Here is a 26,163-nt window from a genome sequence, read left to right as displayed (position 1 = left end):
AAATATATTCCATATAGTTTGAATAAATGTTTTAATGACTGAAGACTTCTTGAGTCAAAGTTTGGGGATTTATTCCATGACTATGTCCAATTGCTTTTTTGACCCATGGAAACTGTCAGCATTCACAACATTCTTTGACAAGGATTTCCAGAGCTTAACTATGCATTTCATGGAGAGGTGCCTCCCTTGCTTCCCACTCCTGACCAGTGCTTTGTTATTGCACTGAAGGAGATGCTGAGCAGTTGTTACCCAGCCATATTCTTCACGATCTTTCTCATATTTGCCAGTCATTTTTTTTTCTAGGCTGAAATGCCCTAATCTTTGTACTATTCCTCAGATTTTCATACTTTTGATCATGTTTGCTATCTTTATCTGTAGCTTTTTCAACTACACTGGTTTTGAAATAGAGAGAAATCAGAGCAGTTAACATTCAAAACATGACCATAATGGCATAACGTTTCCCTTTCTGTACCTTATTCCTTTCCTTGTAATTCCTAACACAACTTTCTTCTTTGGCTGCTACAGAGAGCTGAGATAATGTTTACAGAGAACTATCTATTAAACCACCAAGATTTTGTTCCTGAATGGAACTTGGTAGTTCAGAGCCCATGTGTGTAGACAAAGTTCAAATTCTTTTTGCCATATGCCTTCATATTTATCTGTGTTTATTGAAATCTGCTGTTTTATCAGATATTCAGCACACTGAGATCCTTCCCCAGCCTGTTTCTGTCAGTACGCTTGAGAAGAAACATCACTACCATGTTATTTATCATTCACCACAACCTATGAGTTCTTTCCTAATAGCTGCCTGCACAGCTGCTGACCTGTTTATATTTACACAGTCTATTCCTACTTTCTAAGCACTTTGTGCTTCTCTGCATTGAATGTCATCTAGATTTGATCTTAACTATCCTGCTAAGCCTTTGGAGTCCTTCTCAGATTGTCATCCACATATTTTGCAACTTAAATCCACATAGCACTGAAATCAAGATCTTCACACAAGCTCAATTAATTCACCTTATATGACATTAAATGTTTGCTATTTACTGAAAACATATTTAAACCCGTTGGATTCTCAGTTTGTACTAATTTAATCTAAACCACATTTATCTATTTTGCTTGCAAGACTCTCATGGGACAGTAACATAAGGTTTCCTATAGTTAAACAAAATCCTCTGCTTTTCCCCTAATACTAGTTCAGTTATCATGCTAAAGAACGCTATCACATTGGTTGAACATAATTTGTCTTAATCTGCATTGGCTATCAGGGTTCTTCTCCACTTAATTGTCTGCTAGTTGCATATAAATTGATTGTGTGATAAATCATTGTGCTGGTTTTGGCTGAGATAGATAGAGTTAATTTTCTTCACAGTAGCTGGTAAGGGGATGTGTTTTGGATTTGTGCTGGAAACAGTGCTGATAATACAGGGACGTTTTCGGTACTGTTGAGTAGTGCTTACACAGAGTCAAGGCCTTTTCTGCTTCTCACACCACCTCACCAGCAAGTATACTGAGGGTGCACAAGAAGTTGGGAGGGGACACAGCCAGGACAGCTGACCCCAACTGACGAAAAGGGTATTCCATACCATATGACGTCATGCTCAGCAATAAAACTAGGGGGGAGGTTGGTGGGGGGTCTGCTACTCCGGGACTGGCCAGGCATTGGTTGGTTGGTGGTGAGCAATTGTTTTCATTTGCATCGCTTGTCTTTCTTGGGTTTTATTTCTCTCTGTTATTTTCCTTTTCATTACAATATTATTATTGTCATACTTATTGTTATTTTATTTCAATTATTAAATTGTTTTTATCTCAACCCATGAGTTTTCTCACTTTTACCCTTCTGATTCTCTCCTCCATCCCACTGTGGGGGAGTGAGCGAGTGGCTGTGTAGTGCTTAGTTGCTGGCTAGGGTTTAACCACAATAATCATTAACTGTCTTTCTGGGCATGAAAACTAAGGCTCAAATATGTGACTAAGCTTAAAGAGTTTCCATTCTTCCACAAAGCCACAAGAACCATTGTTGTACGTGCTTTTAGGCTATCACAAGTGCAAGGCAAAATATTTTAGCTTTGATTTCTGAGAGACAAAAGATATATTAAATTGACTAAAAGTTAAAAATAACGGAAGGTATTTCTGCTCCATAAAATTGGAAAGTAAATTAATACATAGGTCTAAAAGCAGCCATGGCTGTTTCAGGAATTGATTCACAAATAGATCAAACATCTGTTCAATATTAGGAACAGAGCAGCTGGCTGAGAGCACTGAGAGCCTGAGTTATCTGGTTTTATTTTGTGACTGCATGTTTGTCCAAGCTCTCAGATCTCACTAATGGAGACTAAAGCTAAGGTATTTTTTCTTTACACTGCAAAAGGCTAAAAGGTTGTTAACAAAGATCAGCTGAAAGGTAGTAACTTAGCCCTGTGCCTCAGCCGTCAAGATGACTGCTGTACAATTTCTTCAGTCAGCATTTCTCCAACTTTTTAAAGATGGAGCCTTGTTTGCCCTCTCAATTTCTCTTGATCTATCCCACTGTATGAAAATATAGAAGATACTCATTAATTATTTAGCTAATTCCTTAGATATTAATTTAAATATATTTAAAGAGCATGACTGTCAACAGTATAAAACTGTATATTAGTGATAAGAGCTGCTTTTCATTTATGACAGAATTGCCTCCAATGAAACAGCATTTTACATTCTCACTGATAGAAATTACAGACTTCAAGTTTCAGTACTTTTGCTGGTGCATCACCTAGTGGACAAATTATTGGTGTGTTTCCCTGAAATTTAGTGTTGCCTAAGCCAGGCCATTTAAAATGCATCAGTACTTGGTTTCAGCACATTAGTCTCAGTGAAGACAAAGTTTGAAATCATTCTCTACTAGCATGCTAAATTAATAAATATTACTTGGTCTTACTTGTTTTTTTTTCCCCCCAGCCATTACTATTGAATATATAATATTTAATAACTGATTAATGAACTATATTCTAACTGTAACAAACCATGTATACATCAATAGTAACCCTCCTGTACTTATTGTTACAACAAACAAAAAACCTTTTTATTTCTAAACTACTTTGTTACTGTGCAAATCATAATAATTCCTGAAAATATGCAGTGCCATCATTTCTTCATTTGGCTAATTCTGCTTATGCTATTCAGACTGCTTTTTAATTTTTCTTCAAAAGCATCTTCTATTTTTTTTCTTTTTAAACAAAATCAATCAATATATAAAATAAAATGCCATAATATAGATTTTTAAGAATAGCATTTCTCCAGTAATCCTGAGTTGTGGGCAGAGTCAGCAAAAATGAAGTAATCAGAAAGTCATCATGTTTAACAACAACCTAAACAAAAACAAGCTAACAAAAACTCTGATGGTATTTTCATCATTTTATTGTCTATACTTGCCTAGTAGTGTTGACACCTGTGACATTTCCTTTTGTTGTTTTACTTCGAGATCCTCATCTCTCTGTTACAGAATCTTACTGAAGCTTCTCTCAAAAAAAACCTGAAGTAACTTTCAATTATCTTTATTCCATTTTATGTGAAGATTTACTGCAGTTCCTTTTAATCATAGAATCATAGAATCACAGAATGGTTTGGGTTGGAAGGGACCTCAAAGATCATCTAGTTCCAATCCCCCTGCTGCAGGCAGGGACACCCTCCACTAGACCACATTGCCCAAAGCCTCATCCAACCTGGCCTTGAAGACTTCCAGGGAGGGGGCCTCCACAACCTCTCTGGGCAACCTGTTCCAGTGCCTCACCACCCTCACAGTAAAGAATTTCTTCCTAACATCTGATCTAAATCGGGGACCGTCCTTCACCTTAAACCCATTACCCCTTGTCCTGTCACTACACTCCCTGATAAACAGTCCCTCACCATCTTTCCTGTAGGTCCCCTTCAGGTACTGGAAGGCCACAATTAGATCTCCCTGGAGCCTTCTTTTCTCCAGGCTGAACAACCCCAGCTCTCTCAGCCTGTCCTCTGATCAACTTGGCGGCCCTCCTCCGGAGTCGCTCCAACAGCTCCATGTCTCTCCTGTACTGGGGACCCCAGAGCTGGACGCAGTACTCCAGGTGGGGTCTCACAAGAGCAAAGTAGAGGGGCAGGATCACCTCCCTCGACCTGCTGGTCACACCTGTTTTGATGCAGCCCAGGACACGGTTGGCTTTCTGGGCTGCAAGCGCACACTGCCGGCTCATGTTGAGCTTCTCATCAACCAGCACTCCCAAGTCCTTCTCCTCGGGGCTGCTTTCAATCCATTCCTCGCCCAGCCTGTAGTCATGCTTGGGATTGTCCTGACTCACGGTGCAGGTCCTTGCACTTGGCCTTGTTGAACTTCATGCGGTTCGCACAGGCCCACCTCTCCAGCCTGTCAATGTCCCTCTGGATGGCATCCCTTCCCTCCAGCGTGTCGACCACACCACACAGCTTGGTGTTGTTGGCAAACTTCCTGAGGGTGCACTCGATCCCACTGTCCATGTCACTGACAAAGATGTTGAACAGTGCCGGTCCCAGTACCGACCCCTGAGGAACACCACTCATGACTGTTCTCCACTTGGACATTGATCCCTTGACCACAACTCTTTGAATGCGACCATGCAGCCAATTCCTTATCCACCGAGTGGTCCATCCATCGAATCCATGTCTCTCCAATTTAGAGACAAGGATGTCTTGCAGGACAAATATTGTGTGTGTCAAATGCTTTGCACAAGTCCAGGTAGATGGCATCAGGCACCCTTCCCTTATCCACGGACGCTGTAACCCCATCATAGAAGGCCACCAAGTTTGTCAGGCATGATTTGCCCTTAGTGAAGCCATGTTGGCTGTCACCAATCACCTCCTTATTTTCCATGTGCCTGAGCATAGTCTCCAGGAGGGTCTGCTCCATGATCTTGCCAGGCACAGAGGTGAGACTGACCGGCCTGTAGTTCCCCGGGTCTTCCTTTTTACCCTTCTTAAAAATGGGGGTTATGTTCCCCCTCTTCCAGTCAGTGGGAGCTTCGTCGGACTGCCAGGGCTTCTCAAATATGATGGTGAGTGGCCTGGCCACTTCATCTGCCAGTTCCCTCAGGACCTGTGGATGCAACTCATCAGGTCCCATGGACTTGTGCACCTTCAGGTTCCTTAGATATTCTCGAACCTGATCTTCTCCTACAGTGGGCGGTTCTGCATTCTCCCAGTCCCTGCCTTTGCCTTCTGTGACCTGGGCAGTGTGGCTCAAGGATTTGCCAGTGAAGACTGAGGCAAAGAACTCCTTGAGTACCTCAGCCTTCTCCATATCCTGGGGAACCAGGTCACCCATTTCATTCTGGAGGGGACCCACATCTTCCCTTGTCCTCCTTTTATCACTACATACCTATAGACGCTTTTCTTGTTGCCCTTGACATCCCTCGCCAGATTTAATACTATCAGGGCTTTGGCTTTCCTAACCTGATCCCTGGTTGCTTGGACAGTTTCTATGTATTCTTCCCAGGCTACCTGCCCTTGCTTCCACCCTCTGTAGGCTTCCTTTTTTTGTTTGACTTTGCCCAGGAGCTCCTTGTTCATCCATGCAGGCCTCTTGGTGGATTTGCTTGACTTGCTCTTTGTTGGGATGCATCGCTCCTGAGCTTGGAGGAGGTGACCCTTGAATATTAGCCAGCTGTCTTGGGCCCCTCTTCCCTCCAGTGCTTTGTCCCATGGTATTCTACCAAGCAGGTCCCTGAAGAGGCCAAAGTCTGCTCTCCTGAAGTCCAGGGTAGGGAGCTTGCTGTGCACCCTCCTCGCTGCCCTGAGGATCTTGAACTCCACCATTTCATGGTCCCTGCAGCCAAGGCTGCCCTTGAGCTTCACATCCCCTACCAGGCCCTCCTTATTGGTGAGAACAAGGTCCAGCATGGCACCTCTCCTCGTGGGCTCCTCTGTCACTTGGAGGAGGAAGTTGTCATCAACACAGTCCAGGAACTTCCTGGATTGCTTGCGCTCAGCTGCGTTGTCCCTCCAGCAGATGTCAGGGTGGTTGAAGTCCCCCATGAGGACCAGGGCTTGTGAACATGAGGCTGCTCCTATCTGCCTATAGAGGTCCTCATCCGCTCAGTCCCCCTGGTCAGGTGGCCTGTAGCAGACCCCCACTATGATGTCCCCTCTCCCAGCCCTCCCTTTAATCCTGACCCATAGGCTCTCAGTTGGCTCCTCATCCATCCCCAGGTGGAGTTCCATGCACTCCAGCTGGTCATTGACATAGAGGGTGACAACCTCCTCCTCATCTGCCCTGCCTGTCCGTCCTATAAAGCCTGTATCCCAACACTGCAGTCATAGTAGCCATCCTACCACATCTCTGTGATGCCAATAAGATTATAGCCCTGCAGGCACACACACGTCTCCAGCTCCTCTTGTTTATTCCCCATGGTATGTGTATTTGCATAGAGGCATTTCAACTGGGCCCCCGATGAGGCTGACTTTTTGGCTGGAGTGGCTGGAATTCCTTTGATGTATTTTACCAGTGTTTCCCTGTTGGTTCCTATTGCCTCAGGAGCCTCTGGCTCATCTCCTGTAGACTTCAAGCGTGCTGCAGTGTGTCCAGCACATCTCTGAGCAACAGGCTGATGACCCTCACTGGCACCCCATCCCTCCAATCTTTGCATGTCATCCCACTACTTGTCTTAAATAAAATTTTAAAAATCCATGCAAAAATACATTTATCTAACTTTGCATATAATATTCAAAATATGTTTTATTAGAAGCATATAGACACACATGGATGCATATGAAAGATATGTATTTCATTTTTTAGGTTGTGAGAGATATAAATACTTTGCCAGTGTCTTCCAGCTAAGCCTTCTTTGGAAGAATTTCTCCCATTCACAAAGTGAATCCAATGAAAGAAAGAAAGAAACAAATCATTAGATGCAGTAATTAAAACTGAACTGAAATTCCTACAATTTAACTGGAAAAAAAAATCGTCAAAGGATTTTTTTTTGCTTTTTCTGATTTTTTTTGAGGTACTTGCATAATTTTTTCATGCATTTTTTCCCAGGCCTACAGATTAAAAAATGTAAAAATAAAGCTAAGATTCTCACCTTACAATTTGTCTCAAGGAATTAGAGCTGACAGTCATGCACTAAAAAGTGAGGGTTGTCATAAAAGCATGCCAGCTAGTAAAACAGATTATGCTGTAAATGTTCTTTTAGTCACAGTTACCTGAAGCCTCAGTTCAGTTGCACCAATGCTTGTAAAGAAGAAAAACAAATAAACCCCCAGTAATTAGAGTCTCAGTGAGCTCTATGCAGCAGCAGTTAATCATCCAGGGCTTTCTATATTAAAATAAATTAATATAACAACATTTTAATGATACAGGTTAAATAGCAGATATGTAATAACATTATATTCATGCCTGTGAGAAGAAAAGCTAGCAGGAAAAAAATGGAAAGCTTAATGTTTTAAAAAATAATTCTACTATTGGAAATTGCCTATGAAATAAATATACTTAATAAATTATTATTCCAAATCTATGACAGTATTGCTCAGAAAGAAGAAGCAAATAAACTACATACAAAGCACTTTTTAACTGCTATTACAGTAGTTTATATTGTAGGGAGGTAAGAGGGAGGGTCAGGACTGTTGGGATCACCTGACATTCACTATAGGAAAGAATGTGTTTCACAGAAACTGAAAAGGAGAGCATGGGCAATAAGCTAATTCTTTCAGGCACTTTGCCTGCAAAAAGATCACATATTAGGGAGAGGACAAAAGGGACAGAAATTGCAAGGTAATGCAAGTGAGGCTTGTGTTATTTACAGAAGCCAGTGCCGTAACTATAATGTGGTTAGGCATCTTCTCTATACTGAAAGGTCAGGAGATAAGAAGTGAGCTCCCAAAACAGCTAACCACCATCCATGAGATGGATGATGAGGTAGGAAAGGCAACGGGAATTTTCCCATAAGGAACAGTTTCATAAGTCAGTTTAGGATCTTTCTCAGTGTGCCACTGTAGTATGATATATGCTGATTTGAAAACACCGTCACCTACTAAAGCAGGATTTATTTCAAGCATCCTGGAAGCATTGAAAGTTATCATTTCCAAAATAATCTACCTGATGGAGATTTAGAACAGGGCAAACTGAAGGTATATGATGCAGTTTTCATATGATGAAACAACATACCTTAAAATGACACCGAAACAAAGAGCAGTTTTTAAAGAGAATTTCAGACAGAATAGAGCATGAGTACTAAAATGTTACAATGCAGGACCTGCTTGTGAATTAAAGTTGCTCACATCAACTAGAGAATAGAACAGAAATAAATTAAATAGCTAGTAAGCTCCCTGTTACAGCTCAGCTTGTGCCACACATGAAGAAACATTAATGATGGGTTTTAATAAGCAAGTTTTATATCAATATGAGACAAGTCAAGTGTTCATTATGTTGTCAAATCCAGCTCTACAAGTTCACTTAAGCACTGCACAAGCAGTACATACTACATACTTTATTAAAAACAAAAAAGAAGCTAGTTTCCCCCTGCATATTGGGCATAGTTTCCCTCTATGTTCTTTTTTCAGTAGAAGAAAAAGCAGGGATTCCTTTATATCTTAATTAGAACAAATAACTTTTTTTCCCACCAATTAGTTTCCAATCAAATAAATTCCTTCTTGGAACATGATGTGCTTTGCAGCATGGTTTACCATAATATTGGGTCTCACTGATTGTTTTGTTCTATTTTTATAGACATAAAGATACAACTAATACATGAACATTAGTCCAAGTCCTAATTCCCACCACTGCATCATTGCAATTGGAACATTTCCATGGATACCATTATAAAATGATGAATAGCTTGATGATTTGACAAAAAACTACTTGTACTCAGACACAGGCCTATATGAGAAACAGTTTTCTTCCTTTGGCCAGTAGTTTTGCAATTCTGAAATATCATCCTATTCCAGATCCTAATGCAGAACAGAAAATTCAAGTGACTCAAAATTTTAAAAGGCCTGCATTTCAGTTTAATTGAAATGTATTTGGTATTAAAAATTTGAAATGTTTCTTTTCCACATAAGCCTTTTTAATTTCTTCTATTAGCCTCCAGAAGCTCCATGATATAAAAATCTAAACCCAAAAATCTCCTTTGAAACAGAAATTGGACACATTTCTTCCTAAAGACAAAATGGAATTATGAATTTGAAAATATTAATCTCCAAATAATCTGGTGGCATGCAATTCTGTAAAATGTTTTCACTTTCAAGAAACACTGGGAAATAGTCAACTGGTGCTATTAAAATATAAAAAAGCTTGTCTCAGTTTTGGTAACAACCATGAAAACAAGCACCATGAGGGCTGCTGTGGGGAGAATTAACTCCATCTCAGCCAGACCCAATACACAAGCATGACAACATTTCAAAATGTGTGTGTGTGTAGAACATATACATGCACACATATGAATGATTGCTTTTTTTCTCTAAAGAGAGACCTACAGTTATCAAAATAATTCATAGTTGTAACTCCACAATCTACCTGGCACCTTCTGTGATCTTCTGATTATGAAAGATGCAATTAGTTCCCCAAACCTCGATACATTTTGCATTGATGACAAAAACCAAGTCAGCTGAGAGACTTCTTGCACGTTAAGTAACACAGTGCGATCTTTGAGAGAAACTGTTACATCTCATACCCTTACCAAGAGTACAAATAGATTAATGCTACCCAATGGCAAACAATTCCCCTAAAATTCCTTCCATCTACACTCCTCCTAGACAGTTAAATCTGTGTTTTCTTCTATTAGCCAAGAAAAGTCTTGTTGCAAATCCACACTCAGTAAGAATAATTTGATGTATTAGGAGGTAGTACTTTTCTTAGTGACTCAGTCATCTTAAATATTGCATAGTCTGACCCAGGTTCTGTCTCTGAAGTTCCAATCATTTCTTTAATTTCCACTATATGCATACTCTCAACCTTAATCCTTTAAAATATTTTGAGTTCTGCTCTCTCAAGAGCTCCTAAATAATACTCGGCACCATGAAACTAATAATTATATTCTGCTTAGAAATTCTTTACCTACTATTTTTTCAAGTTCTGCCTTAAACTAGTGCAACTGAAAAATATTACACATGAACATTTTGTGTAGATTTGAAATTAACTTGTGCATAGCAGCTCTTCTTCTCCCTGAAGAAGACAGCAAGAAGTTCCAGCTGTATGGAGTGCAATCTTGCACTGTTGCTTGCATGAGTTTTCTCAAGAAGGTGAAATGACACATAAAGAGCTATGAAATTGTTTGGGATGTGGAAGAACTTCAATTCTTAATACTATTTTTAATTATTGCTTTTTAACTAATTTGGTTTTGAGTTTGCGGAAGAGAAAGGAGAATGCACGGTTGCACAATGCATCAACCTCTTTTATGAAAACCCAGAGACTAAAGTGTTACATCAACTATAAAACAGGCTAAAATCTTAATTAGAATAGTTATTAAACAAGAGAGAGTCTTCTTTATGAAAGGCAGTAGTACAGTGGCTTCAGATTAGTGTAATGCCTTAGAACAGCCTTGATGATGGAGACTGACGGATGTATTACATGGTATTCAGCAGATGCTAGCATCAGCCTCCATATTCTTCAAAGGTAGCAGAGACTGGAATACATTCCCCATCATGAAGACAGTGTAAAGGAGGAAATTTCTCTGGCTTACACACACAAATGAATCACTGGTGGTAAAATCAAGTTATGAATTTGTACAACAGAATTTGAATTTCACTTTTTTTTCTTTTTTTTTCTCCTGTCAATATACCCACCAGCTCTGATGAAGTTGTATTGATTTGTACTCACCAAAGACTGGAGTCTACATGGTAGCAAATGGTTTACAGGACAGAGTAATATGCATTTCTAATACCAAACACAAAAATTCAGGCTTTAATATAGCCTGATACTATCTTAGGACAGGGAAATATCATTCTAGGAAAAGTTATGTATTACATGATTTTCAAGTTATGAACAATTAACAGCATATTCAAGAGGAAAGTAGATTTTGTAGAAAAATCATGGAGCTCTCTAAGCATATAACATTAAATCAATAAAGCAATTCTGTAACATGTTAAAAATAGGAAGTTTTCTTGAAATAGTACTCAAAAATTTCTTATTAATTTGATTATTTCTTTTAACAGAGTATTATTTTAAAATTACATTATCAGAAATATCGTGGAAAGGCATAATTGTTCAGAAATGAAAGAAAGGTTTTCATTGCAGTTTTCACATTAGATTTTTCATTCTCCATGTTAAAGTTTGGCTTTTTCTATTTAAAACCTATATATAACCTTGTCATTTCAATAAAAAGTTTTATGTACCATATATACACATGAAGGACCTGAAATTATAAATATTGATTTAACCTGAAACTACTTTTGGAAAGGAAACTGGAATAAGAGATCATTTTTCTTCAGGTAACTTTTTTTAAGAATCTCACTAATTTACCGTTTACTCAAAAGAGCCTCCACTAAAACACTAACCAGATAACAACAGTTCTCTAATCCCAGGTGGAATTTTACATCTGTTTTTCTACTAAGACAAAATCAAGGGTGATTTTTTTTTTCTACAAAAAAATTCAGTAAGTCTTTCAATTCCATTCATAAATGAAGTTTCTCTTCATGGCACAGTTTGATAACATTGCAGAGAAATAAATTCTATCACACTGAATAATATGCAAAAGGCTGTTTTCAGCTATTTTGCTAAAATATGAACCAAATATATTCCAGACAAAAACATATAAAATATCCCATGCAATGCATAATATCTGACAAATAGGATTAAGAAATAATTTGTGACTAATCAAACTCCTAGTATATTTTTGCTTGAAATTTAGAGACAATAATCCTAGTTTACTCGTATTTAAAAAATTAATAACATTTCTTCCTTGAAAAAGTGCCTAATTTGTTACTGCACATACATACAGTACTGTCCAAACAGTAAATATGCTGAATACATTGTTCATATCTTTGTGTAAAACAAATAAAACTTTGTGCTGCTATAAGCCAGATATTTATTGCCATTATCTGGTATCGTATTTTTTGCTTTTTTCACTACACTTCTCTTCCATGACTCAATATTGAATACTAACACAGTGAGATTTTTTTATAGCATGTCCCTTCTCCCCCTTTCTCTTCTGTGGGATGCTGGACTTATCCAGGCTTCTTGGTGCCGAATACAGGGCCATTATGACCCAGCAGAAGGGGCCCTGGGGGAGTCCAGCTTGGGCGAGAGAAGGGATTGAGCAACTTGCTTATCTTGCACTGATAAGCACTGGACCTGAACAGGGGCAGGAGATGAGCAATTTGTTCATCTTAACAAGATGCGGGCGCCTGACGGATCTACTCCTCAATCAACTAAGTGATGCCTGGGGTGAGGGGGAGCCTTCACAGCTTGACATTACTTTGGTAAAACTAAACAGACCACCGCTCCTCTGTACTGAATGCCTTTGTTCTCCGCCACTTCCCCCCCCAGCCCCGATCAACTGCACAACAAGCCTTGTTAAGGGCCAATCGACACACAATACCTGACTTAGTCCCACCTCGCCAAAAGTATAAATCTGGCATTTAGAATCCTCTTTTCTGAGGACGAGAACTCCAACTATCCGGACGGGTCGACAGGCCTGGACCTCTCTCCTCCCCAAGCAGGGACGCCTCTTTGGTAAGACTTGCGCCTCCGATTATGTCGGATGTTACCCCGGGAAAACTATCATTAACAAAAGCGCTGAACTATTAACTTGAGCTCAAAATTGTTGCAGTAAGTGCATTTATCAACGGCAATTCCGAACTTTTATATCTGTCGCCTCAATAAATTACCTATTGTTCTTTTCAACTTTGCAAAACTGTTTCAGTGAAAGTCCTTAGTGGGGCTCTGACAGGCAAACGTTGACTCTGATAAGTGGCTACACACATAATCCTTTAGACATAAACCGTTGACCAAGTCTGGGACTAAGACTGGACCTAGCCGCACCTAGGCTCCTGTCTGAGAAGGAGTTTAGAAGGCAAGGGGGTCCTTTCTGAACCTCGTGACTCAACGGGAGGGCCTCCCTCAGCCACATATCAGACTTGTACCCTTTCACGTGACATCTTCACACAAGCACAGAAAGTTTAAAGGCAGTAAGCTGTAGATAATGCAAATGCTTTGCTAAAGAATAATGAAGTCTCATATCGTTTCCTTTGCTGTTTAATATCAATTGGCTTGTTAATAGCATAAGGCAATCCATGAACGTAAGCACTCTGGAATCTAGCCACTTTCTCCAGAGTCAGGTGCTCACAGCTAGATGGTAAACTCATTTTATCCCAATAGAAGCAGCATAAGACTAACAGCCAAAAAGATGCATTCCTGGGAAAACTGGAAACAAAATGCTACATAATCAACTTCATTAAAGTACACTATTCCAAAGGAACCAAACATTCCTGTGCCTGGAAAGCAAATGATCCTCATCTCAGCTGCAGCTGCCACCCTCATGGATGCAGGAAGTTGGCTGCCTATTTCAATCCAGTCATATTTCAACCGATTACTGATTAAGCAGATATAGCAGAAAATCTCTCAGGAACGGTGTCCCCCACTCCCATGCACTAATCTTTTTTTTGGTGGAGACAGACCCTAAGCACAGCTTAATTAGTTAAGAACAATGTCTAAAAAAGCCACAGACTGAATTTACTCTGAAGCAACAGGTGGGCCAGGAAAGCTACTTTTGCATATATCAAAAGATCTTTGTAGGAGGAGAAGGATCTATCCATTGGTACATTTAAAAAGGTTAGATAACTTCTCAGATTCATGGTATGAACTCAGACTGATTAGATTTATTATAGAAATTTTTTCAGTATTTAATCTCTGTAAAGACAAAAAGATCATCATATATGCTTTTGCTAAGGGAAGTTTTATATTCTGTAGTATGTTTCTTATTGCATAGCAACGCATTCTCCACTAATGCAAAGTAACAAAACACATGTATAACCTCATATAAGAACTACTTCTGTCTTCAAGCAACAGGAATATATTAAATTATTTTCCCATATTATAAAAGACACTGTGGTTTTTTATACATTCAACACTCGAAATTATCCATGGGATTGCCTTTATTTATGAAAGTGCATCTACTTGACCTCTACTATCTCAGCCTCTGTGCAATGCTCTTAGAAGTTCCAATTACAAAAAGCAGAAAAGTAGCACTTCAGTAGTACATTGGAAACCACACACAATAAAATTATGAAATGGATTGTACACTCTAGCATGAGAATTTGAGGGATAAAAAGGAGATTGACATTCAGTACAGAAAAAGCTCTATCATGGAGAACTAGAAAACTGGGGAGATTGTGTGTATATAAAAATATATGGACCTAAATCTATCTGGTTAATATTAATCCTCTTAAATTGCTGGAATTAAATCAAAGAAGGTGGAACCCTAACAGGAAACAAGACACAAAAAAAGATAAGCCTCCTTGTGAAAACAATGGATGGGGGAGTGTTCCCGAAAGGGGAATATCCTCTGCTTGGCTCCAGTGAGGGTGGCAGCATTTACCTTTCTCAGACTGCAGAGTGCTAGAGAAGGAAAAAGAGGTAAGTGGTAAGAACTTGACAACAATGTCTCAGAAAAAGTATACAAGGAACAGGGATACCCAAAAGAATGGGAATCAGCTGCAACCAATCAGGCTGCTTCCCCTTGGCACTGCTAAAATGAACTGGAACAAGGGGTTCTTGCATGATCTGCCAAAAAAAATTCAGATACTAAAAACTGGGCATTTTGACCATAGTGCTCCAATCTATCTAGAACACTCTGCAAGACCTCTTGTCCTAGGAGAGTCAACAGCACCTCACAGTTTGGTATCATGAGCAAACTTATGAATGGTACATTCAACTCCTGTATCCAGATAATTTTAAAAATATATTGAACAGAACTGGCCCTAGGATTGAACCCTGAGGAACACCGCTAGTGACCAGTCATCAGCCAAATGTAGCCTCAGTCACTACAACACTTTGAGCCCTACCATTCAGACAATTCTTCACCCAGCGCACCACGTACCTGCTAATCTCACAGTTCGACAACTTGTCCAGAAGGATGCTGTGAATTTTGTGTTTTTACAGCACCTTTTTGCTCAAATGTCTCAGCAACGTCACTTACAAATGAAATTGTTCAACATTTCTACAAATGAGGCAAGTCTGCCTGATATTCTCGAACCTGAAGCTTCTATAGGTATATAGGACAGGCTGAGAGAGTTGGGGTTGTTCAGCCTGGATAAGAGAAGGCTCCGAAGAGATCTAATTCCGGCTTACCAGTATCTGAAGGGGGCCTCCAGGAAAGATGGTGAGGGACTGTTTATGAGGGAGTGTAGTGACAGGACAAGGGGTAATGGGTTTAAGCTGAAGGAGGGTCGATTTAGATTAGATGTTAGGAAGAAATTCTTTACTGTGAGGGTGGTGAGGCACTGGAACAGGTTGCCCAGAGAGGTTGTGGATGCCCCATCCCTGGAAGTGTTTAAGGCCAGGTTGGATGAGGCTTTGGGCAACCTGGTCTAGTGGAGGGTGTCCCTGCCCGCAGCAGGGGGGTTGGAACTAGATGATCTTTAAGGTCCCTTCCAACCCAAACCATTCTATGATTCTATGATTCTATTCTCTTTCTCAGTGGGGCTTATTAGCTTGTCTGCCAGACTGGCTTATACCTTAGCACTTCAGAACTTTAATGGAGCAGACACATGACTTTTCCATTGACACTAGGAAAATGGTGAAGGTCAAATGGAGGACTGTCTCACTAAGACACACAGTGAGGAGCGTTGAGGGAACTGGATCTGGATAGCATGGAAAAGATAAGGATAAGGGGAGAGAGATATAATTATTATATTCAACTACCTACAGGGAGGATGTAGGGAAGTAGAGCCAGACTCTTCTTAGAGATCCATGGAGAAAGGACAAGAAACAACAGTTGCAACTTGTGGAAAGTAATATTCTGACTGGACATAAGGAAAAAAAAATCTTCACAATGATGATGGTTAAGAACAGAAACAGGATGCTCAAAACTGTTGTGGAATCTCCACTCTTGAGATGCTCAAAGCTTCACTGGTGAAGGCCCTGGAAAACTCGGTCAAACTTTGATGTTAGCCCTGCTTTGAGCAGGGGATTGGATGAAGATAGTTTCCAGAGAAACCTTCCAAGCAAAATTATTTTATGATTCTGTGATTCTAACTCTGTAGTTACAAGTAATAATAATATAGTTTTATAGAAAAAGAACAGAAATGAGAAAGCCAGAGCATTCTTTATACCTTTCCCTTTCCTTGATGTGCCACCATGCATTCATCAGCTGTAGGCATCACTCTGTTCCCTCCACACAACAGGACTGAATTTTGTTTTCTATGCTTAAAACTAACAGCTTCCTTATTGACATAATTTTTTGTGCTGCTCAGATGGTCTGTGAACAATTGTCTCCAAACTAAGAAATTAATCTACAAATGCATAGTCTAAACACATAAGTATTGTTAAACATTTCATGTTTTATTATGTACCACATTATAAAACAGTTTTGCAAGTCAGGAAAGGGAATAAATACTTCCTAAGGAGCAGTGTTATCAGTGCATTAGTTGTACCCTTTAGATGTATAAATTCATACTTGCTTTTGATCTTTTCTAATCTAATCAATTTGCGAATTACTTTTTTAATTCCTAGGACAATTTTGAAATGTCTGTAAACTTTTCTTATTGTGGCTTGTATATGTGGATTCTGAGCTAGACTATGTTCTTTCATAATAAGGTCTGGTGAAAGGAATGTTATGGAAATTACACAGGAACAAACCGAAGGTATAATATTAAATGTTGTTAAACATTTATTGTTATACTGAATTACTATTATAGGAGAATGAATATGTTATTTCATGTCTGTCTATCATTACCTATTCCGTCAGCCAGCAGTGCTTCCTAATGCCTTATCAGAGGGACAAATATCCTCGAAACATTAGGCAGGACTGTATTTTGTATGTTTTCCATTCCACAGAGGGAGGATGGAAAGCATGAGCTTCTCTCTGATAGTTTAAATATTAGAATGGACATTTTCATTAAGTCCAAAATTATACACAACTTTGAAACCAATTTCCATCTTTATAAATCTATTTTCTTTAGATGCATGACCAGTATACATTTATAATGTTTGAATGTTGGCATTGATAGATAGACTGTCAGTGGCGCTGCTACAGAACTCCTAATTAAAGCCACAGCTCAGGGAAGAATTACAAGGAAAATAAGAAATTGGGAGCAATTTTAATTTCCTCCCCCTAAACATATTCAAATACTCTCAGCCTTTTTGTAGAAAAGCTCAATACCAGATGAAGCAGTATAATTCGTTTCTCACTAGACTACAGAATAAAAATACTTGCATAATGAAAATTTGAAAACTCTGCTACATGGCGCTACCACCACATACAGAGCATTACCTCTCCTTCTACTCTTTCTTTTGTTTGCTCTGTTAAGGAAAGAGATCAAATATGCCCACTCCGAAAATAATGATTCTCAAACACTAATGGTACGCATCAGAGGAGGTGGCTCTCTGCATGCTTCTAATCCTAATTTGTTCAAAGGCTTGTCGTTGGTCAGGGCCTCATGTGAAATCATTCTTCTTCTGGGTCACCTGATAGAGAGGGCTTACAATCAACTGTAATTTGGAATATGCATTCTCCAGAAACCCACAACACCTAAGAAAGGTTGTGTTTCCTTTTTGTTAGTTGGTGGAGACATGGTTGTTATTTTGTTGATCACATCCTTAGGGATCTGATGGTGTTGTTCTTGCCATTTTATTCCTCAATTCTGGATCTCCTGTGCAGGTCCCTTGACCTTACTTTCTTTTATGGCAAAATAGGCTTTCAGAAGGATTTGGACTATTTTCTTCCCTGTCTCAAAAACTTATTCTGCTGTGTTGTCCCATATGATGATGTCATCAATGTATGCAGGTGTTCTGGGGCTTCACCCTTTTCCAGTGCAGTCTGGATCAGGCCATGGCAGATGGTGGGGCTGTGTTTCCACCCCTGGGGCAGTTGATTCCAGGAGTACTGGATGCCTCTCCAAGTGAAAGCAAACTGTGTCTTGCACTCTGCTGCCAAAGGGATTAAGAAAAATGCATTAATGTGGGGGGTTGACCCTGGCTGAAGGCCAGGTGCCCACCAAAGCCGCTTTATCACTCCCCCTCCTCAGATGGACAGGGAAGAGAAAACATAACAAAAGGCTCGTGGGTCAAGATAAGGACAGGGAGAGATCATTCACTAGTTACCATCACAGGGAAAACAGACTCAACTTAGAAAAATTAATCTAATTTATTATCAAGCAAACCAGAGTTGAGTAATGAGAAATAAAATCAAGTCTTAAACCACCTCCCCCCACCCCTCCCATCTTCCCGGGCTTAACTTCACTCCAGATTTCTCTATCTACTCCTTCTCAAGCAGCACAGAGTGGACAGGGAATGGGGGTTGCAGTCAGTTCATCACACGTTGTTTCTGCTGCTCCCTCCTCCTCAGGGGAGGACTCCTCACACTCTTCCTCTGCTCCAGCGTGGAGTCCCTCTCATGGGAGACAGTCCTTCACGAACTTCTCCAATGTGAGTCCCCACAGGCTACAGTTCTTCACGAACTACTCCAGCGTGGGTCTGTCCCATGGGGTGCAGACCTTCAGGAACAGACTGCTCCAGCGTGGATCCCCCACGGGGTCACAAGTCCTGCCAGTAAACCTGCTCTGGCATGGGCTCCTCTCTCCACGGGTCCACAGGTGCTGCCAGGAGCCTGCTCCAGCACAGGCTTCCCACGGGGTCACAGCCTCCTTCAGGTGCCTCCACCTGCTCTGGTGTGGGGTCCTCCACAGGCTGCAGGTGGAATCTCTACACCCCCTCATCCTTCCTCCATGGGCTGCAGGGGGACAGCCTGCTTCACCATGGTCTTCACCACAGGCTGCAGGGGGATCTCTGCTCCGGCACCTGGAGCACTTCCTCCCCCTCCTTCTGCACTGACCGTGGTGTCTGCAGAGTTTCTCACATCTTCTCACTCCTCTCTCTGGCTGCAAAATGTGCTGCTCTTTTTTTTTTTTTTCCTTCTTAAATATGTTATCACAGAGGCGCTACCACCGTTGCTGATTGGCTTGACCTCGGCCATCAGTGAGTCTGCCTTGGAGCCAGCTGGCATTGGCTCTATCAGACATAGGGGAAGCTTCTGGCAGCTTCTTGCAGAAGCCATCCCTGTAGCCCCCCGCTACCAAACCCTTGCCACTCAGATCCGATAGAATTAGCAATATCAGTTGTGGCATACTACTTGTCTGTCTTTGACTCCAATTCATATTGAAGTTCTAGCACATCTGGCATGGCAGCACTCCTCGGCGGTGTGATTTCATTCAAACCACGATAGTCTACTGTTATTCTCCACTCTCCATTAGACTTTCTCACTGGCCTTATGGGACTGTTAAAGGGTGAGTTCTGCTGATCACTCCTTGGCTCTCCAGTCGACAAATCAGGTTATGAATGGGAATTAGGGAGTCCCAATTGGTGTAATATTGCTGCCGGTGCACTGTTGTGGTAGTGATTGGTACCTGTTGTTCTTCAACCCTCAGCAACCCCACAACAGAAGGGTTCTCCAAGAGACTGGGCAAGGTAGACAATGGTTCAATTTCCTCCATCTCCAAGACAGCTATTCCAAAAGCCCATTGGTACTTTTTGGGTGTTTGAAATACCCTCTCTGGAGGTAGTCTATGCCCAGGATGCACGGAGCCTCTGGGACAGTTACAATGGGGTGCTTTTCCCAGTCATTCCCAGTTAGGCTTACTTCAGCCTCCAGTACAGTTAGCTGTTGGGATCCCCCTGTCACTCCAGAAATACAGATAGATTCTGCCCCTTCATAGCTTGATGGCATTAGGGTATGCTGTGCACTGGTGTCTACTAGGGCCTTATACTCCTGGGGGACTGATGTTCCAGGCCATCGAATCCACACAGTCCAGTAAATCCAGTTGTCGTTTTCCTCCACCTGGCTGCAGGTAGGGCCCCTCTAGTCATGATCATAGTATTTGTTACTGACGAATGGATTTATGTGACACATGTGGGTTCAAATCTCATCCTTGTTTTTCACTTACTGTAAATACAAATCAGAAGCTCCTTCCATAATATCAGAAGTAACATCAGCCCTTCTACTCTGTCTGGGAACTGCCCACTGGAGACTGGAACAGCAATTTTCCTGCAGGAATCCCCATTTGAGGTTGTTTTTCCTTGCAACTCACATACCCGTGCCTCTAGAGTCGAGGTAGGTTTTCCATCCTACCTCCTCATGTTCTCTTCGTGATCATGCAGGTAAAACCACAGGTTGCCTCATGGTGTGTACCCACTATATCCTCTCTCTTGAGCAGAGGAACACTTACTCCCATCAGCTGAGATACTAGCCTGTACAAGTGGGAATTGGACATATCCTCTTTGTGTTGCCAGATCTCCCGGGACAGTTTCTCCACACCCACCTCTTTGACTTGCTGGACATCCCGGGATAGTTTTTCAAACAGGTTTTCAGATTTTTCAGACAGTCTTTCCACAGTCGAGACACAGGCCCATAGGGAGGAAGAGAGATTTTCTTCCTATTGGTGCAGATGGCCAGCCAATTCATTCACTGTTGGTGCCTCTTTGTCTTACCAGGCCAGTACTGCCAATGATTTGGCATACACTGGTGGTGAGCTCTGTACAAACCTCTGCCACATGGGTTGGGTACATTGGACTTCATCTGGATCTGTGGATAACTGCACATTGTCTGGGTCATAATAAACCGCACGACCAATTCCCTCAGGTACTGGATACCTCTCTCCATGGTGGTCCACTTATCTGGGTGATATATAACATCCTCTTTGAAGGGATACCTTTCCCTTATCCCTAACAAGAGTCGCCTTCAGAGGCTGAGGGCTTGTGTCCCTTTTCCAGTCGCCTTGTCAATGACCCCTTCCCTGGACAGGGATCCCAGCTCCTTCACTTCCCTGCCCTCTAATTCCCGACTAATGGCTCTGCTATCCCAGCATCAGAGCAGCCAGGTGACAATTTGCTCGCATAATCGATGACTGAAATCTTTTTGCATATCTTGCAATTCACTCAGGGATAGGGATCAGGTGTGTATCTCTGGTTATATCTCTTACTTCTCTTCTTGTTATGGCCCTGTTTCATTGTCCTTTACTAAATATGTTGACTTTCATGTCCATTTCTTCTTATGTATAGGGGCAACTGACACTGGTATGGGTTGGTTCTCTGGTTCAGCTGCAGTGCTTATCGCCAGAGTTTGAGTAGCCACAGTGTAATTCGCCAGGGTTTGAGTAGCCACAGTGCCCATTGCTGGTGTTTTAGTAGCTGCAGTGCCTGTTGCGGGAGTTGGAGTAGCCACAGTACCTGTCGCAGGGGTTTGAGTAGTCACAGTGCCTATCAATCACAGGGGTTGGAATAGTCCTAGCACCTGTCATAGGCATTGATCTCTGGGTGGTATCCTTAAATAGTTGTTTAACCCTAAACAAGACCTGAATCACATTCAGGAGACCTAGCAATAGAAGCATGTTGGTCTGAACATCCCAAGGATATTCAACATTCTCAAGAGCTATTGTCATTAGCCCAGAAAAGAAGGGGAAGGTGAAGGGAGGTGTGTCCCCCACATATTGGCTCTCCGAGAACAAGTAAAAAGTGTAATTATTAATCTCTTCGAACAGACGGATCCCAAAGTATGGAGAAGAATCTGCCACTGTCCCTCTGCTCTGCATGCCACCTGCCATCTCTGAGTACAAATACCAAATTGCTCTGATGATCAATGATTTTATTATACCGTAAGCCAGTGTTACACAGTACAGCAGCGTGATAACCTTAATCCACTACCCAGAGGTGATAAACCACACATAAACACTGATAAACAGTATATATGGCAAGTAAGATGTTAACATAACACAACTCTGAGAACAACTCTGAGAAGAAATAAACCAACACTGTGATCAGCAGACCAGCGACAGTTAAACCAATATAATGAATTCTTGTAACTATTTTGTTTTAACATGGTTTGGTCATTGTGCGACTGTGTGGTGCTTAGTTACCAGCTGGGGTTAAACCACGACAGTTCTTTTCGGCACCCAACGTGGGGTACAAAGGGTTGAGATAACAACAGATCTGACCCGAGCATGTTAAAACAAAGTTGTTAAGTATTTATTGTATTATTTTAAACAACTGCTGGTCACAATGGTGTTTTGTTTGTTCACATGGCCATGGTATTGTGTTGGTTTTGCGTGGCAAGGTTTTGGTAGCAGGGGGGCTACAGGGGTGGCTTCTGTGAGAAGCTGCTAGAAGCTTCCCCTGTGTCTAATAGAGCCAATGCCAGCCAGCTCCAAGACGGACCCGCCGCTGGCCAAGGCCAAGCCAATCAGCGCCTCTGTGATAACATATTTAAGAAGGAAAAAAAACAGTTAGGGAGAGCTTTTGCAGCTGGAGAGAGGAGTGAGAAGATGTAAGAACATCTGCAGACACCAAGGTCAGTGAAGAAGGAGGGGGAGGAGGTGCTCCAGGCGCCGGAGCAAGATTCCCCTGCAGCCCGTGGTGAAGACCATGGTGAAGCAGGCTGTCCCCCTGCAGCCCATGGAGGGAGGATGAGGGGGTGTAGCAATTCCACCTGCAGCCCATGGAGGACCCCACGCCGGAGCAGGTGGAGACACCTGAAGGAGGCTGTGACCCCGTGGGAAGCCCGCGCTGGAGCAAGCTCCTGGCAGGACCTGTGGATCCGTGGAGAGAGGAGCCCACGCCAGAGCAGGTTTGCTGACAGGACTTGTGACCCCGTGGGGGACCCACGCTGGAGCAGTCTGCTCCTGAAGGTCTGCACCCCATGGAAGAGACTCACGTTGGAGAAGGCCGTGAAGGACTGTCTCCCGTGAGAGGGACCCCACGCTGGAGCGGGGGAACAATGAGTCCTCCCCCTGAGGATGAAGAAGCGGCAGAAACACCGCGTGATGAACTGACCGTAACCCCCACTCCCCGTCCCCCTGTGCCGCTGAGGGGGGGCGGAGGTTGAAGCCGGGAGTGAAGTTGAGCCCGGGAAGATGGGAGGGGTGGGGGGAGGTGTTTTTAAGATTTGGTTTTATTTCTCATTCCTCTGCTCTGTTTTGCTTAGTAATAAATAAGATGAATTCCCTCTCTAAGTTCCATCTGTTTTGCTCATGATGATAATTAGAGAATGATCTCTCCCTGTCCTTATCTCGACCCATAAGGTTTTTTTTTTTTCATTGTACCTTTTCTCCCCTGTCTAATGAAAGAGGGGAGTGATAGAGCGGCTCTGGTGGGCACCTGGCCCTCAGCCAGGGTCAACCCACCACAGGTATCTAAACCCATACTTGCTGTACGTATGCCTTGTGATGCTGTTTATCACCTCTGGGAGAGGGATCCAGGTTCTCATTTTGCTGTACTGTGTGATATTGACTTATGATATGATAACATCAATGGTCATGAGCTTAAGCTGGTATTTGTATGGGGCCTTGCTGTCATGCGTGTACCTCGAATGACATCTCTTTGAATTGATTAATAATCACACCCAATCTATGGGAAAGATGGGGGGGATACTTTCTATCACTCTTTCACCTCCACTTTTTCCTTCAGGCTGGTTATAGCAGCTTTTGAGAAATTTGAATACCCTTGGAATGTTCAAGCCAGCATGTTCCTATTGCTAGGTGTCCTGAATGTGTTTCAAGTCCTGTTCAGAGTTAGCAAAAATTGTTTTAAGAATACCACCCAGGGATCTTCCCCAAGGCTGAATAATCAGGGCTGGTGTGGCATGTGGGAGAGTATGGGCAGGTATCTAGAGAACATCTCACCCCCAATGGTTTGGAATTTCACCCCCGAACAACTACAGGATCCTGATGAAGTGATAGAATATTTTGAAGGAAAATGCTGTGGCTATTCCAAGGAGGCACAACTTACTGCCCTGTGCTGGGCCCTGGCCACTATCTACCAAACAATGCTCGCTAGTAGGCAGCACCATCAGGGGGAAGAGAAGGAAAACAGATCTGCAGGCACTGCAACTACTCCAACCCCTGCAACAGGCACTGCAGCTACCCAACCCCAGAAACAGACACTTTGGCTAATCAAACCCCTGCAACAGGTACTATAGCTACTCAAACCCCCATGACAGGCGCTGTAGCTGAGCCAAAAGAAAACCCCATACCAATATCAGTCACCTCTATACACAAGAAGAAATACACAAGGAAATCAGTTAGTGCGGGATGATCATGAATCGGGACCATCACGAGAATAGGAAGAAGAGCCAGAACCAGAGGTAATCACCCAATCCCTGTCCCTGAGGGAGCTGTGAGATATGCGGAAAGATTTCAGCTGCCTTCCAGGAGACCATATGATTACCTGGCTACTCTGATACTGGGATAATGGGGCCAGTAGCCTTGAATTAGAGGGCAGGGAGGCCAAGCAGCTGGGATCCCTGTCTATGGAAGGGGGCATTGACAAGGCGATTGGGAAAAAGACACAAGCCCTCAGCCTCTGGAGGTGACTCCTGTCAAGTGTGAGGGAAAGGTATCCCTTCAGGGAAGAAGTTGTATGTCGGCCAGGCAAGTGGACCATCATGGAAGGAGGTATCCAATATCTGAGGGAATTAGCTGTGTGGGAGATGGTTTATTATGATCTGGACAACACACAGTTACCCACAGACCCCAATGAAGTCCAATGTACCTGACCCATGTGGCAAAAATTTGTACAGAGCAGTGGTGGGTTGATCCTGGCTGGGGGCCAGGTGCCCACCAGAGCTGCTCTATCACTCCCCTCCTTCATTAGACAGGGGAGAAAAAGTATAACAAAAAGCTTATGGGTTGAGATAAGGACAGGGAGAGATCATTCACTAATTATCATCACGAGCAAAACAGACCGAACTTAGAGAGGCAATGCATCTAATTTATTACTAAGCAAAACAGAGTAGAGGAATGAGAACCCCAGAGAGAATTGAGTCAGACAACGGGACTCATTTTCGGAACAACCTCATAGACACCTGGGCCAAAGAGCATGGCATTGAGTGGGTGTATCACATCCCCTACCGTGCACCAGCCTGTGGGAAAATGGAAAGGTACAATGGACTGCTAAAGACTACCCTGAGAGCAATGGGTGGTGGGACCCTCAAACACTGGGACACACATCTAGCAAAGGCCACCTGGTTAGTTAACACTAGGGGATCTGCCAATCGAGCTGGCCCTGCCCAGTCAAAATTTCCACGCCCAGTAGAAGGGGATAAAGTTCCTGTAGTGCGCATGAAAAATATGTTGGGGAAGACAGTCTGGGTTAGCCCTGCTTCAGGCAAAGGCAAGCCCACCTGCGGGATTGGTTTTGCTCAGGGACCAGGGTGCACTTGGCGGGTAATGAGAAAGGATGGGGAAGTCTGGTGTGTACCCCAAGGTGATTTGATTTTGGGTGTGAATAGCCAATAAATTAAACTGTATGATGTTAATAGCTATATACTGTATCAATGGTATGACCATAAGAATCACCCAAAACTAATGAAGGATGGGCTTTGATGAAACTGATGTGCCACGATGATGGAACTAGAACTGACCTCAGCAACTGGTGCCCAGGAACTTCATCGAAAAATCACGTCTTTGACGTCCAGGCTGCGAGCATGGACCATACCAGATACACCGGCTGTGAAAACTCTGGATGCAGCGTGCAACAATCCAGCAGCAAACACCATTGCTCCTGCTCTGAGAGACTGTCATGACAGATGGAACCTAAAGCCATGGACTAAATCAACTTGACGGACATTTTAGAGGGATGGCCCATAGAGTAAGGGAACGATATCTGTGAAATAATCTGGGCATGACGTAGATGGTATAGAATAAGGGGTGGATAATGTCCTGGTTCTGGCAAGGATAGAATTAATTTCCCAGGGAGCCAGGACAGGTGAGCCAAGCTGGCCGGGGGGCTCTTCCATACCGGGTGACATCATGCTCACCATAAAAGGGGGCTAGTCGGGCAGGGGCGGGTTCGGCGTGTCGGCGTGGCTCCAGGACGGGTCGAGCGTCCGGTCAGTCGGTCGTCGGATTGGTAAATCGTTCTCTGTTATCACCCATTGTGAATATCTGAATATCCCATTGCCTGACTCAATTCTCTCTGGGGTGCCATGTCGCCACAGGACTTGCTTTTCAAGACCCAGGATAGTGTTCCGGGCAGTG

At 42.5% G+C, this 26,163-nt stretch overlaps 1 protein-coding gene and 2 long non-coding RNA genes across 5 annotated transcripts in view; 1 reads left to right on the top strand and 2 right to left on the bottom strand.

Moving 5' to 3' along the window:
• LOC142599156 (3-hydroxy-3-methylglutaryl-coenzyme A reductase-like) overlaps positions 1 to 26,163 on the bottom strand; it is a 695,832-nt gene that overhangs the window by 208,992 nt on the left and 460,677 nt on the right. The gene's annotated exons all lie outside the window — the stretch shown is intronic.
• LOC142599217 (uncharacterized) overlaps positions 1 to 26,163 on the bottom strand; it is a 544,015-nt gene that overhangs the window by 198,442 nt on the left and 319,410 nt on the right. The window lies entirely within an intron of this gene.
• The window catches only part of LOC142599269 (uncharacterized), a 543,147-nt gene that overhangs the window by 342,215 nt on the left and 174,769 nt on the right, over positions 1 to 26,163 (top strand). The window lies entirely within an intron of this gene.

The sequence above is a fragment of the Balearica regulorum genome, chromosome W (genome assembly GCF_011004875.1).
Source record: "Balearica regulorum gibbericeps isolate bBalReg1 chromosome W, bBalReg1.pri, whole genome shotgun sequence".
Classification (NCBI taxonomy): Eukaryota; Metazoa; Chordata; class Aves; order Gruiformes; family Gruidae; genus Balearica; species Balearica regulorum.
This window is presented reverse-complemented; position numbering and strand designations above follow the sequence as displayed.